Genomic DNA, 15853 nt, shown 5'->3' with positions numbered 1-15853 from the left:
CTTAGGAACCATCATCCTCAAAATTTGGTTAAAATATTTTAAGAGATGTCCACATCCACTGCAAACAGAAAAACAACTTTCCAAAATGCACTGTTTTGTATATGTTATTAACATGTCTTAAAGTCATCTTAGGGACGCAGGTGGCGCTGTGGGTTAAACCACAGAGCCTAGGACTTGCTGATCAGAACATTGGTGGTTTGAATCCCCACGATGGGGTGAGCTCCCGTTGCTCGGTCCCTGCTCCTGCCAACCTAGCAGTTCGAAAGCACGTCAAAGTGCAAGTAGATAAATAGGTACCACTCCGGTGGGAAGGTAAACGGCGTTTCCATGCGCTGCTCTGGTTTGCCAGAAGCGGCTTAGTCATGCTGGCCACATGACCCGGAAGCTGTACACTGGCTTCCTCGGCCAATAAAGCGAGATGAGCGCCGCAACCCCAGAGTCGGCCACGACTGGACCTAATGGTCAAGGGTTCCTTTACCCTTTATCTTTTAAAGTCAGCTTGAAGGTTGCATTCTGTGATCTTCTTGATGGCACTGGCTCCTTGGAAATTGTGACAGGGTCAGTAGAACAAGTATGTGCAGAATGTATACATACCTGTGCAAGCATGTATATGCATGGTCTTAATTCTTTATATCTTTTTCTGTGCATGCAGCTTCTGTGCACTGGGGAAAAGGCACCACTGGTTTTACAGGTGAGAAGGAGCAGAGGGATATCTTTTTTCTTTGGTTTAATGTAAAATAGGCTGCAAAACTGATTATTCTTTCTCATTTCATGAGTTTTTCTGATGTTAACTGGATGCTTCTATGATATACATGTGTACTACTAGATGAGTGGAAGGATCAGAGCTCACTAGGTGGGTTCCATAAATCTTCCCTTTGCAACATGTGCTATCAGTTTAAGGCTGGTGCTGTGGAAACTGTGAGGCTGACACAAACACAGCTTTTCAAATTTGCAAATCAAATGCATTCGTTTCCTTTTGGCAACAGCTAGAAATTGCACCATGTGGATCTGTGAAATTTGTTGAGCTCAAGGCTCACTCTGAATGTTATTGCCAGCAACATCTTGTGCTTTGCAACATCTTGAGATGTTAAGAAAGAAAAAGGTAATGCAGGAGTACATAAAAACCTTATCAGCCGCACACCTCCCAGTTTAACTAAGTGAGAAGGAAGCAGTAAAATATAAGCCACATTGAAATTGAAATGTGGTCTGTATAACTTATGCAGGGCTAGCCCAGTAGCTGGATGACTAATGAACAGATAAAAATTATTTCCTTTCCCTTTAGTGTCATGCTAAATTAAGTATTTATCAGGGTTTATGAGCAACTGTGCCTGCAACCTCTCATGGCATCCAGTTCATAAACATAATTCTTACATCAGATGTACATGAGGAAAAAACATGGATTGTTTATTCTCAACTGAAAAGGAAGTATCAATCATATTGTAAAGTCTTCCCATTTGTGTTCTGTGGCCTAGTTGAACAAAAAGTTGCCTTTTTAATACAAAATGTTCTGTCTCCATCATTCCTGCCACCAAATTGATCCATTGTGTGTTCTAAGGGTTCACAATATTTGCACCCTGTCTTCTAAGTTATGGTTTTTTTGTCAATAATTTATTTACTAGTGTTGGCATGCTATGACAGGGTGCCAAATTACTGTAGTCTGGATTCTCTACTTCATTGTGGCAAAGTGGGTAAATTGGAAGATGGTGGTTTTTGCTCTCCATTAAGATGAGTCAGTGGAGTTTGACTTACTCCATAACTTGCCAGTGTTGGAGGTAGGATCTGAGGAAGCACAGGACCTGACAACTTCCTATCGTGGTCCCATTTCCACGTAGCTTGGGACGTCCCTTCACTGGTGAAGTTGTATCAGCAATACAAATATGCCAACCTGGACTTGTGCTGATGTATCTGCAAAATTATGCTTATAGATCTTTACTGGTGGACTGTGCACATCTTGAAGTGGGACTGCTGTATAATAATACCCCCATCCTGCAGCCGGCATATCTCAAGAATGGGGTTGCATCCAGAGTCTAACAGGTGCTAAGTCACCAAAGTTTATCCGCTGACATTAAACATCTTAAATATATTCTGAGAAGAAATACACACCTTCCTGGATTATTCTACATGTGCTACAAATACTCCAGATGTTAGTGTCACGGCTGTTTCTAGGTAAATATGTGAATTAAGATTTTAGATTGCTATTTTTTAAAAATATTTGTTCTAAGAGAAAATGTAAGCAGGTTGATGCAGTCACTTAGATCAAATTCAGATGCCAATTTGTTCAGGAATTTCGGATATGAGAATAAAACTACTTTATCCCTAAAGAATTCTACCAAAGGCACATCAAGCCCTTATGAACTCTGACTGAACTTATGGCAGAACCAACCATATTTCAAAATAATAATAGTAAATAAATACATAGCCCAAGATGTGAGAAGGGTTTACAGATGTTGAAACCATTTGCTCTAGGCGCTTTCTGATTAAAATATATATACATATGTACTTTACTACACAGGTGTTGCTTCCCTTCTACAAATGTAGGTTGAAAATGGGATCCCATATATACTAGTCAATCCAGATATATTCAGAGCCCCAGTACTAATGGAAAAGAAACAAATTGAACTGGTTTGTGCCTTTAAGAAAAACACCTCTACTTAGGCCTTTTAAGCATCTGCCTGTTTTGCTTTTGCTTTAAAGATTATAATTTTTTAAAGTTAATTTATGAATTGTTTCATACGAGGCATCCCAAAGAAATTTACATTATAAAACAGATAGAAGATTTATAACCCATGTAACAAATCTTCCCAGCGCAACCAGTTTGCACTATTAAACTTTCCATTCTATTATGTTATTAATTAATACACTTGGTATTACTGAGAATATTCAGCACATTGCATCCCTGTTTCTTGTGCCTATGGCTCCCAAATCTACAGTAGCTCATAAGGTTTTCCAATTAATAGTGTATGATGGCTGACTTATAGGAATATCTCTGAAATTGCTGTCATTGGAGATTTAATAACATCCTCCATCCTCTCATCTAGCCTGTTTATGAAAACCACTCGGCAGTTTGTTGGCCCAAGACTAATTGTCATACCATATCTACTGTACAATGGACCACACATTGCAAGTTTTAGCAGTCGCAGCAACATAACTGATCACATTGTCTTCACTCCTTTTCAGCTAGGATGGTAACTTCACCTACTTTTGTAACCCACACCCACTTTCACCCACTGTTGTAACAAGTAGTTAAAATTGGTTTTGATTACTTGTTTAGCACTGGTGTCAGTCTTGTGAGAAATCAGGTGTGGGGGAGATGTTGATCAGGTTTGAAGAATAATTCCTGGTATTATTTTTCAGCAAGAAATTCCCGTGCACCTTTTTTAACGTACATATTGCGGCACAGGAATAAATCTAGTGCAAATCATGGAAACAGTCCACTCTTTCCCCCTTCTATATATTGTTTATTTCACCATGTATTAATGAACTGTAACCCAGGCTGTGTTCCAGCCTGCTTAGTGCCTTTCCCATAGCCAATATTTCTCTCTCTCAAGCTCTGTTAAGTATTGTGCTTTAAACTCATACTACATTAGCATAATTTATGTCATGACAGATCCATAAAACAACATTTTCCAGATTACTGAACACATAGCTTCATATAACCCTGTCTGTGCCAATTATGAGTTCATCTACTAACAGTTTTGGACTTAAAAAAATTCAGACAGGGATGAACTGAACAACCGGCCTTCTTTTGTCTTATTCATGTCAAAGAGCATTTCCTGTTTTTGGCAACTTTGGCCACTTGTGAACACATTCATGTTGTGTCCATGCCAGCAATGTTAAGTAATGACTGTGCTAAATTTTGTTCTTTATCTGCATGTCCCTCACATTTTGGAGGGTGGGGCACACACCTTAAACTCAAGCATTCTTAGTCTTGACTTTTATAAACAAAGGGATTTGCCTTTTGGGCACTAGGTGGCAACAATATCAATATATCTTACTCAAGTTAGGCTGCAATCCAACCTCACTTTTTGCTGGGCTCTGTGTGTCTTGTCTGTGTGGATTGGGTGGCGGTATCCCTCAGAGCTGGTCCACCTATGAGGCAGGACGGGGCAGCTGCCTAAGGTGGCAGAACCCAAAGAGGTGGCAGTGAAGCGGCAGCAGCTTCTGGCAAGATCTCACAAAAATCTTGTGAGATTTCACAAGAGCTCCATGAGATCTCACCAGAACCTGTTAACATTGCTGCTTTTTGGGCACTGCCATTTGACCTAGGTAAAGAAAGCTTCAGTGGTGTGTGTGTAGAGCTTTTGCGGGGATGGGGTGGGGTGGGGTGAAGAGGCACCTTCCTGTTTTGCCTCAGGCGGTGATACGAGATGGGCCACCCCTTTCTCTACCCATCCTTCCCAATCTCCACCTGTGGTGTTACACTGTGGCAAATATTGCCATTTCGGCATCCTTTTTTTGCACCCATTTTGACTGGTTCCAGGTATTTTAAATGTCCACAAGAAAATTCTTCAACATCTTAGCACAAACTTCTCCTGATTTATACATTTTTGGATGCAATTTTGCCTTATACACAAAATTTTGCAAAGCAATTATCCCTAATATAATTTCCTTTTTATATGTTCTTTTCACAAAATATGCTTTTCTATGCACACATATTGTAGTATACGTATTTTTACGCACATTCCTTGACTGGAGAACTATATTGCAAAATCTGGAGAAGTATAAATTTTGAAAGATGGCTGTGTTTCAGTTCTCAGGTTTCCCCCCCAGAAAGTGTGATTTAGGGAGGTTCATCTTTAAATGTCAACTGAATCAGATTTCTCATTAATCCCTAATCATTCACTGAATATCATCTGACTAAGGATAGCAATCAGTTTACAACTAGACAGTTGCCCAGTAGCTGTAACAACACATTTTATAAATTTACTGCAGGCTCAAAACATGACGATAGCAACTCTTCCTTGAAAGTAAAGAAAATATCTTTATAAAGGCCAATAGCTCAGCAGCAAGCACAAGGACCAGAAGTCAAAATTCCAAGGAACATGAGCAGGGCAAGAGGTTTGTAACTGAATGGAAGGTACCAAGATGTCCCAAGAGTTGACACAACCATCCTTCAACAGGGTGAGATCACTTACAAAACTCTCCCCCTCTACAGTTCCTCTGCACATGCACATACCATCTTGGGGAGGGGAGTGTATCTAAAGGTGTTGCCTGGTTCTCAGCAAGAAGACTATATTTACCCCTCTGCCTTCAGCTTTGCCACCACTTCATCCTGTTCTGTCCTTCCCTCTAGTTGGTTGAAGGATCTTCCCTTTCCTGCTTCCACAGGAGGGGTGTTGGGGAGAGCTAGCAGGTCTGCTTTCTCTCTGATGCCTAGAGTCCTTCAGCCCTTCCATTCCCCCCATCTGCACCTGTTCCTTCCTCCTTAGTCTTTTGCATCTGGGGCTGTAGAACTGTGCCAGATCCTGATGGAGCTGAGGGGTAAATGACAGTCACAGTGTTGTCTACTGAAACATTTAATTTTAATTGGGGTGGTTTTTGTGTGTGTGTGTATTCTTGTTTTGTTTTAGGAATTCCTATCCCACTTTTGGCATATCCTCACGGTGGTTAACAACATTGTTTTGTTCATTAAAAACAATATAAATATGCTTTGTTCATGGAATATAACAAAATGTGTAATTTGTGATTTATGCAAATACTCTCCCCGAGTTATATAACCGTACTGCCTAGTTCGCAGACTGGTAACATTGTTGTTTACTTCATGGAATAAGCAAAGTCTTTCCTGAATTAGGCAGAACATTTCATCACTGACATAATGAATCGGTCAATTGCATAAATTATTACGCAGAAACTTCGTTTCATTAATGAATCGACTGTCATCATTGGCTATTTTGAATTAGGCAGAAGCGTTTCCAATTTTCATTTAATTACACTGGGGATTTGTACAAGTGATGGATTAGATGTGGTTGCCCATTTTTCATATTTTGCTTATCTGAACAATGAGGCAAGAGTTAAGACACCCATGTAAATCCGTTGTGCAATAATACACTACCTGTCATTAGCATAACTATCGCTGTGGATTGTGAACCTCTCTCCAAGTACACATCCCAAGCGTTTGACATGTCTGCCCACAATTCCACAATTTCTACCTCTCCATCAGTCTTGTAGACAAATGCAATTTCACCATCCATTTAGCATATTTGTGTGCAACCACACACATTCAGGTTTGGAGCAAACTCTGGTCTCACAAAAATGTTGGTATTTGTCAAATTAGTGTGCCTTTGCAAAAATCATCATTTTTTACTGTAACCCAAATGCTCCATGACTAGGAAAATCCATTCCACATGCTCCATGTTAAGTCCTAGCTTCAGCTGCAAGGAACCTTACTGTGAGGGATATGGGAAAGGTCAGTGCCGCATTCCTCTTTTAAACTGCTCAAAATGGTATCCTCATACCACACAGGAGAATGGGTGTAGCCAACATAAACCATTTTCTAACCACAGTGCATAAGGATTTAATTATAATAAATTGCACCAATAATTTTTCTTGCTAATGAACAAAATACTTCCATAACCTCAAGAGAGACACACAAGCTCTATGTGCAAATTATTATCCACTTAATTCATGTAATGTAAAGAGAGAAATTTCACATTCATGTGCATTTGGGTCACAATCCAGAAGAAAAAAAATAGGCAACTGAACCTTCATGTCTATACATGCGATCTGATACATGTTTACTCAGAAATGTACCATTGTGTTCACTGGAGTTTCTTCTCTATTAATTGAATTGAATAGAATTGCAGACTAAGCCACATTGATTTCAATGGGATGTTGCCATATTTATCTTCTGTTGGCTTTCACGTTTGTTCTTCTGTAGTGTCATTAGACTTCCACTGGACCCTGAAAGTGAAGAAATGTAACGTTTTTAGAAAAATAGGGCCAACTTGGAAGGTTCTTGCTCACAGTCCAAATATACATTTCCTCTGCAGGGACTGAGCTCTGAAAAAAATGGTTCTGCAAATTTGCAAAAGTTGGCTGAGGATGATAATATAAGGTACAATACATGTGACACTCTGCCCACCTGCCCACAAAAGGCTGCCAGCTGCCAGAAGCATGTAAGGAAAAGAAAATCTCATGGCTGATGGAGCAATGGAGCATTCCATGTGCTGACATGCACATCTGTCATTGGCAAAACCAGGAAGAAGTCAGGCTCAGGCTATGACTCCGCAATTGACTTCAGGTACTTTGTTCATATTATATCTGTCTTCACTCCCAGCAGAGTAGAGTGCTTGTAGACTGTAGTTCTGTATGCAACCTTATTTTATTGTTAAGTGTCATAACAAATGGAAAAGAGTTTGAAAGATAACAGTCAATGTTCTAAAAGAAAGCGATGGCGATGGTATCCAGAACCAGAATAATGAGTCACCATTTTGGCCTTAGGAACTTAAGTTATTGATTCCTAAATTACTGTATGCTGTACAGTATAATAGTGTATATTATAGTAATGGGGACTGGGGACCAGTCTATGAAAGGAACAAACAGGTGGTAAAGAATGTGAGTCATCTTAATTTGTATGTCCTTGACATATTTTCTCCCTTTGTTCGGTCTTGAGAAAATTTTAAAGTATTAAACTTCACTTGATTTTTGTATTAAAAAGCTGCATAGAATTAAAACCAGATTTTATTGACTAGCAGCAGACTGTGAATCACTGACGCATAGACTTAATGGCCCGCCTGAGACCAGAGAAAGTTTTTTAAATGTTGAAATTGGCTAAAATAATTTAAAATTTGTAAGGGTGGTGAAAAATCCTTGGCTAATGCTGTACTTTTTTTGAGTACCCATTTAATATAAGTTTCTTGGTGTACTTGTTAACAGCATGTTCAGTCTTTTTAATTTCTGATCTAGTAGAACTGTTTGCATTTTTTTAAAAAAACATTGACCTTAAATGAAACCAATATAATAACTCAGAATATCTAGTAAGTGTTATTGCTTTTTAAAAAACATAGCAGTGAACTTCCACAAAACTCTGTTGAACCTAAATAAAATGGCTTTGTGGCTTGAGGTGCAAAAATAACACCATAGTTAGTTGTCATAAGTTATGCAGGCTATGGAAGTCTATGTTGCTTCGTTGGAAAGCTCATACTGACACAAATCCCATTATAGAGTGTGCAGAGGTTGCCATATATGGAGCGGTGGCTGGTGCTAGGGTACAGGCAGAGAAGTTTTCTGAGTTTTACTGTGACCTGTGGTGGCACAGTTCCAACTCATTCTGGGACTCTGGCAGTGAGTCAGTTGACTTGGGCGGTGGGTTCTTCACAGGTTGCAGAGACAGCTAGCTTCCTCTGGTTTCTGAAAGGACACCTAGTAGGCTCGAGTGAGGATGGAGCAGCTGATTTAACTCCTCATGGGATAAAACTGGCTTCTGCATCTCACAAGGGTTTGGATTCAACCAAAGAAAATAACAAATGTGGCTGAGAAACAGAGGAGACAGGCCCAAGAGCCAAGGGAAGGGAGCTAGCTGCAGCATCCATGGGGTCAGAGCAAGTTTGGAAAGGAGACACGTGGAGCTGTCCAGCGAGCATTAAGCCCATGAGACTGAATCTTGGAACAGTGTGATGATCTGCAAGATGTCCAGTTATAGAAAAGAAACTTCCTGACGGGCGTTCACTGTAACACCAAGGCTGATTACCTTAATGACAAGTCTTCATGGAAGGGAAATCTGAATGCTAATAAATTCAAGTATCAAGTTACAAAACAGATCAGTAGCCTCCTGCTGCAAAGTGGCAAGGAGGTTGTAAGGGGCTTTGGCAAAGCAGACGTTACAGCAAAGTAACTGAGATTTCCCTCATGGAGAAAGGCAGTAACATTTCCCAAGATATGCAGATTTAGGCTTAGTCTAATTACCAGTAGAATATATTTGCTGGAAGAAGCCTTTAGGACCAAATAAAGGTGTGTGTTTGCATGAGATATTGCAAGAGTTCTGAGGACAAATGAACCTTGCACGTTGCTTTCCATGTGACTGTTCAACTCCATGCATAGCTGCTGCTGTGAGATACTATCCTTAAACTAGCATTACCTTCTCTGTTACTTTGCAATGGCATCACATTCATTATCCAGAGCAAAGCCAAAAGAGAAACATGATCCTAGGGCCCGTGCAGAGTTCCAGCTGAACCAAGCTTCTTAGTAACAGCAGGTTGCCTCTGGACTGCATTTTACCAATTCAGAGTAGTAAAACAGAAATAGCCTACCCTCAAGTATCTATGTCCTGTAACATCCAGAAGTAGATTACTGTAATCTGCCTGCAGGGTTGTTTCTGAAGATGGTTTGTAATGGATATCAGCCCAAAATACCTCTGGAAGAGAACTAAGTTCACATTATACTTGTGTACCACCAAATGCACTGGAACTCAGTTCATTTCCAGGCTCATCTTAGTGTTGTTTTTGACCTTTAAAGATATTCATGACTTGGGACCAGGGCACCTGAAGGACTCTTGGTCTTCATATGTGCCAGGTGCCAGCCCACACCCTAGGATTTTTAGTGGAGGACTTTCTTTAGTTGCCTGTACCATGTGAAATGTTGTGGAGAGTGACAAGGGAAATGATCTACTTTGTGGTATATCCCAGCTATGGAAAACACTTTGCAGGGAGACTTGCCTGGTACCAAACTGGATGTCATTTTGAGAATAAGCCAATACTTTACTTTCTTCTTCTTCTTCTTCTTCTTCTTCTTCTTCTTCTTCTTCTTCTTCTTCTTCTTCTTCCCCAGGGTTCTTAAGCCTCCACACATTACTTTTATATTGCTTTGTGTTTGTTTCTATCTGTTGACAACTTTTCACTACTCTTTTGTGTTACATATTTTTTACTCTGTTTTATTGAAATTTTGACTTGTTGAATTCTGTCCTGGAGCTTGTTGAGGGATGTGGTATGAACCTGTTAAGTCAGTCTTTGCCAAACTGGCACCCTCTAGATGTTTTAGACTACTTGTCTCTTCCCTAGCCACCACATGGCAAAGGAGGCTGCATTAAATAAACCAATAAATAAAAGTCCCTTTCCATCTGGAAAAGCCCTGTTGGATGAGACCATGCAGATGCAATGAGATGCAACATCATTTCTTCAGATGGTTCTAAGACATATTAGGACAGCTTTGTACCAAGTTTTGCTCCACTTATGTTCAAGCCATCATCACAACTATATCATATCCTGCACTCTTCTATGAAATCCAAGGGAAGACCAGGGGTTTGGTGGCTAGGAAAGGATGTGTAATCACCACTGTGTCCGGCACTTGAGTCAAGTCCTTATTCCATGAAAGGACTAGGGCTAACTTTAGACAACTAATCCCCTAGAGTTGCCTGATTCAGATTTTTACATCAATGACAGAGTAGAGACCAACTAGAGATGCAGCGGAATATTTTATAGCCCTTGTATTATTCGCTGACATGGATACTCTCAGACTTCAGATTCTTCAGAAAAGTTTTAAAAGGCAGGGTGGAGATCGATATTGAGAAAACCCTTGATCAAGAGAACCTTTGTTTAGTTGATTTTGGGAAATAGTATTAAAGAAATGGAAGTGAACGATTTCTTAATCTCTGTAACATATTGTGTCTGACATAACTCTGTGACAGAGAGAACTTCATAGTGGCATTTACATTTTGATTGGAAAAAATCCACATTATTTTTCCTACAGAGATCTGCAATAACAATTGAGATGGGAGGTATTTCCTTGAGATTAATGGCTGGTTAAGAGGAGTTGATGGCCCAAGGCTCAACTGGGGGCCATTAAACACAGCCGGTCATTATTCTGCAGGAAATGCTCCAGGCTGAAGTCATTACAACTAGTATAAAATGGAAATGAAACAAGCCATAGGTGTGTGGATTATTATTATTTTGCAATAAAGCCATTTCTATTAGTATTAACAGGACATTTATAGGGATGTCTGTATTACAGAAACTCAATTGCTTGAATTAGCATCCATATTCTATTTATTCTGTGACATTTTATAGTTATAGGATTCTTTATATTTGTATTAAAGTTGGGATCACATTCACTATTGTATCTGTTTTGGTTTTTAAGCAAAATGGTCTTTAAAACTAGGCCCAAGTGAGAAATCCAGATTTACTGACTCAAAATTTCCAGGGAGGTCTAGCTTTAGGATCAGATTTTTACTTTCATGAAGATAACCCCCCCATGCATATTTTATAATAGTAGTGTTTCAATACTGTCTACATTAAAATGTCAAAAAGTATATTTGTGTGTAGTCTAAATACCTTTTTTCTTATGCACCTGGTTGCTAATTTTTTCCATTTTGGATGGGGAAACTCATTGGATTCAAATGAGTTGGCATTTAAAGGTGAATCTATCAAATTTGTACTTTCCAAATCAGCCACCCTTCCAAATTCACACTCATCCAAATTTTTTGAAGCAGTTCTCCAAACAGTGTTTACAAAAATGAACTATATTAGGTAAAAGTGTGCAAAAACATAAATACATTAGTGAAAATAACATACAAAGATGCACTCTATTAGGAGAAAATACTTGCAGAAATGTGTACGTTGGACAAAATTACCATATTTTTCACTCTATAAGATGCTACATAAACATGTGTTTATTAGGGGAAATCTACTCTAAAACGCTGAAGAATTTTCATGAGGTTTTCTTTTTATAAAAAAATTGTAAATTGCTGCTGAAACATAGGGAACTGAGTTTAAGATTGGAAAAATGAGAACCTGAGGGGTTCTACAAGCAAAGCTTCTAGAAAACGGAGATAGACAACAACAAAAGCTTTAGCAAGTGCCATATTTTCTGCTCATTTCAATTTCTTCAAACATGGAATTTATATGTTTGAATTTAGTCTAACTAAACTTTTCAAAGATGAGTGCATGATATAATTTGGGTCAAAACCATTTGCATCCAGAAATCCCCACCCAGAACATTAGCACAGAGCATCTGCTGGGCACCAATGTGGGCAAGGCTGCCTTACATTAATTAAGTGTTGGTTGCTTCCTTGATTTGGGGGAGTGCTCAACCAAAAGTTTATGTAAAACAATTTCAATTACTTTAACCATACTTTGTGGATCACATTTAATAAATTTGGTTTTGTACAGTGCACGAATCAGCTATAATGTTAAGCATAGTTGCACATGTCTCCCCCTTGTAGAAAATGTGATCTGATGAGGTTATGTTTTATTGTAATTTCCATAAAAGAATACGTGGGGCGGTGGCTCCTAGCTGCTATGTTGGGAGCTTTATATGAAATGTGCAATGAGTACTTGCTAATTAAATAAAATGAATTATCCCATTTAGCTAAATCTCTTAAGCCTTTATCAATGATGACTGGAAATCCAGCACATAAAATATGTAAACATCTAATAAAAGCTGAAGCACATCATGAATACATGGCAGTAAAAGTCCAGAGAGCCATAGAATAAATTACTTACGTTCACTTTAGGTGTTCTGGAAACATAGCATCATTTTTCCAGTTTTGACTCATATCAAGACCACCCTGAAGAACAGCTTAATTGAACCAAATCCCCAAAGACTCTGTATTTATCATTTAGTTTATAAGTTTGGCAGCTAACTAGACATAACAAAATATGCAAATTAAATTACATCTGACGATTACACAAAAGCTCACGCTGTTTGCACCATAGAATAGCAGTGTTTTTAATTTGGTAGTAACAGCCAAACCTAGGGGTGGCAGGGGGAGAGGAAGAAAACTTTAAAATAATTGACAAAAAGATGTCATGCTTACCCAAGTGTGACCCAAATCACAACTGATCCTTACATGCCTGTCTAGTGAAATAGTTTGTGAGAGACTTAAATGTGCACGAGAGGATAATGATGTGCATCCTTTAGTTTTAGGAGCTACCAAGGGCAAAGGGTTTGGGGGAGTCATGTATAGCAATGTTTTCTAATAATGCTGAGTATAGTCAGGAATGCATCAATACGACAGAGGTTTTAGGGCAGAGGCCAAGAACCTGTGGTCCTTCAGATGTTGTTGGATTCCAACTCCCATTATCCCTGACCACTGACTATGCTAACTGGGATGGGGGATGAAGAAATATCTGTAGGGCCACAGGTTCTCCATCCCTATCTTTGGGAAATACTGGAAAGGTCTAAATACACAAACACCTCTGGGTCTTGCCCAGAATTTTCAAATAAAGGAATGCTGCAGTTAAACACATTATTGGAGATATATCAGTACAGGAATAAATAGCAAGGTTGCTCCACTGTTTCCTGTTCACAGATTCTGTTGGTAATGTTTGTGCGTGAGTGCACACACACAAAATTGAGGAGAAAGCTGATATTGTGGCTTCCCAGTTTTTGCCGTTTTGACCCCAATAAAAGTCTAGAGAGTGAGGAAATTAATGTTCTTTACTGGCCAATGGACTCCTCTGCAATCCACTATCAATATTCTTGTAGGATACTTGGCATCTGATTCTTTCATTACTTTATTACTTTATCCTTTTGTTTATCTTGATGAACAACCCCTTTAGGATTGAATAAAACTGCTTAAATCTTTCTTTTGGATATGCAGCCACAGTGTGTAGCAGGAGAAGCATCCATTGCATATTGAACTTTCCTGGCAGTATATCTGTTTTGCAAGGAGAATTTGCAGCCTTTATATACTCTGATGTACTATGACATATAGATTAACAGTGTGAATATGGCTCTAGTCAAAGACAGGAAGTTGAGTGGTTATTGCACTTAGCAAAAGCAGCACGGTCTCTGAGCCAAACCCGAAGAGTACAATGCCAGCATTTGACAAGCCAAATCAGTAATGCAGGATTAGACTAGAAGCCTGGAACCAAAGAACTAGCTGATAGGTTCAAATCTACATGTGATATTCAGTCTTTCCACATCCTCCCTTTTTTATTAGCTTCTTCGTGTTTCAGCCTCTTGTCTCTTGCTCTTTCTTATGAGCCTCCTTTCATTTACTTTCCCCTTTGGTCCGCACTTCTCAGTCTATTGCCTACACTATATGTTTTCTTCAGCTTCCAGTCTTCCAGCTTTCCCACCTCCCAGGATCTCTTTAGAGTCTTCTGCCTCCCCACAAAAATTGCTGCTTGAAACACCCACACCACACATTTAAAGCACATTGCTGCCCCACAAAGAATCCTGGAAACTGAGTGTCTTGGGCCCTGTGATCTCAACTGGCTTGGGGCTAGAGTGGCAGTTGCTGTCAGGTGATCTCATGGACTGGTTGGACACAGAGGAATGGTGGGAGGAACCAGCTGGGGAACCACTAAGGGAAGAAGGCTCAGAGCCCAGGGAGTAGTGGTGGGACAATGATGAGGGGTCAGAGGGAGAAGAGGAAGACTGGGAGGAGGAGGTGTCGGAAGCTGAAGAGGTTAAGAATGCTTAGTGAGCTGGGAGAGTCTGTGGCCAAGAGAAGCCCAGTTTCACAGCAAAAGCTGGAAAGGAGGGAAACCAAGCCACAGAGATAAGTCAGGCAGAGTCATTGGTGTCTCCCCCTCCTGCTGTGGTTCTCTTCCCCAGAACCATAAGAGGCATGAGAAGGGCAGAGGAGAGGTTGGCTGCATGAAGGTGCAGTCACCATGTTGGAACTCTAGTGCTCTACTGCAGCCAGGGGTGGTGTGTCCCATTTCACCACTCTGCCCTGCTGCTCCTGCCACCACTGTGTCTGCCACCATCTGCTCTGCCACTGATGGAGAAGTGCTATCACCATTGGAACCAATTTCAAGTGAGATTGTCCCAATTTTGGGTTAGATCTCATAAAAAAGGGACACAATTTCACCCAAAGTTGGCAAAACTGGAAGATTAGGTGGGGTGGGCAGGGAGCCCGTGGGAGTGCCACTTTGAGGGCTTTTGCTGTCCAAGGCAGTGGATTCACCCTGCCCAATCTCTGTGCTGCTCCTGACTACAGCTAAGCAAGACAGGGACTCACAAAAGTCACTTTGGGTGGGGGGCACATCTGGCATATCCTATACGCATGCCTGTGCTTGGAATGCTCATGAGCATTGCATGTCATCACAGCAGCCTAGCCACTCAGTGCTAGAGGCTTCATGGCCACAAATATAATGCAGTGTTAAAGAAATAGTATGGTGCAGGATACAGGACTGTATAATATCCTAACTATAGCTTGGAGGCGGCATCAAGAGCAGTAGTTATGAGTCATAATATATACACCTGACATAACAGCAATATACACACGACTTGATGAAATCCAGAGAACATTCCTAGGCATTCCTGTTACTATAACTACAGGTGCATGCTAGCAGAACACATGTTTATGGCAAATAATGCAGCTTTAGGAAAAATGCCTTAGCGGAAAATATAACAGCCTGGAAAAAGAGGAAGCTGAACTGAGTAGACAGTCCATTTTGTTCAAGTCTTAATCCTTCATTTCGAGTTTGTAGGATAGGGTTCTTCTGGATAATTTAAACCAGGGGTGGGAAGCCTGTAATCCTCCAGATGTAGTTGAACACTTAACTTTCATTAGCCCCAGCCATGCTGATGTTAACACCAGGCAGTAACAATCTGTAATCCCCACCTGCCTGCCTTCTTACAGCCAGTTCAATGGGTGGCCCTGGCTGTCAGCTTCCTCCTCCTAAGTCTCAGGGTTACCCTTCTAGAACTTGGAAGGTTGGGGTTGGGGACAAAACTGGAATCAGCTGGCTCTCCCTGTCATTGGCTGTGGCTCCACCTATCCTTGGTACGCATTCACGCCATACATTGAAATCACTATGATACCACTTTAAACAGTCATGGCTTCCTCCAAATAATTATTGGAGCTAAAGTTTCTAAAGAGTACCACAAGTTGTTACAAGACCCCTGTTGCCCTCCCAGAGCTACAATATTCAGAGTGGCTTCACTATCTAGCCCTCTTCACAGG

The 15853-nt window shown here is 40.2% G+C and overlaps 1 long non-coding RNA gene across 1 annotated transcript; it reads right to left on the bottom strand.

Annotated features, from left to right (window-relative positions):
- Positions 1-6714: 6714 nt before the first annotated feature.
- LOC309540735 lies at positions 6715-15565 on the bottom strand. The gene is made up of 2 exons (XR_014223442.1): positions 15512-15565; positions 6715-6900 (listed from the first exon to the last, which is right to left on the bottom strand). It is a non-coding gene; the product is annotated as an uncharacterized lncRNA (long non-coding RNA).
- Between the last annotated feature and the right edge of the window lie 288 nt (positions 15566-15853).

The sequence above is a fragment of the Podarcis vaucheri genome (assembly GCF_965113315.1).
Source record: "Podarcis vaucheri genome assembly, chromosome: 9".
NCBI classification, from domain to species: domain Eukaryota; kingdom Metazoa; phylum Chordata; class Lepidosauria; order Squamata; family Lacertidae; genus Podarcis; species Podarcis vaucheri.
Note: the sequence above shows the minus strand (reverse complement) of the source record. Positions and strands in the feature narration are given on the sequence as shown.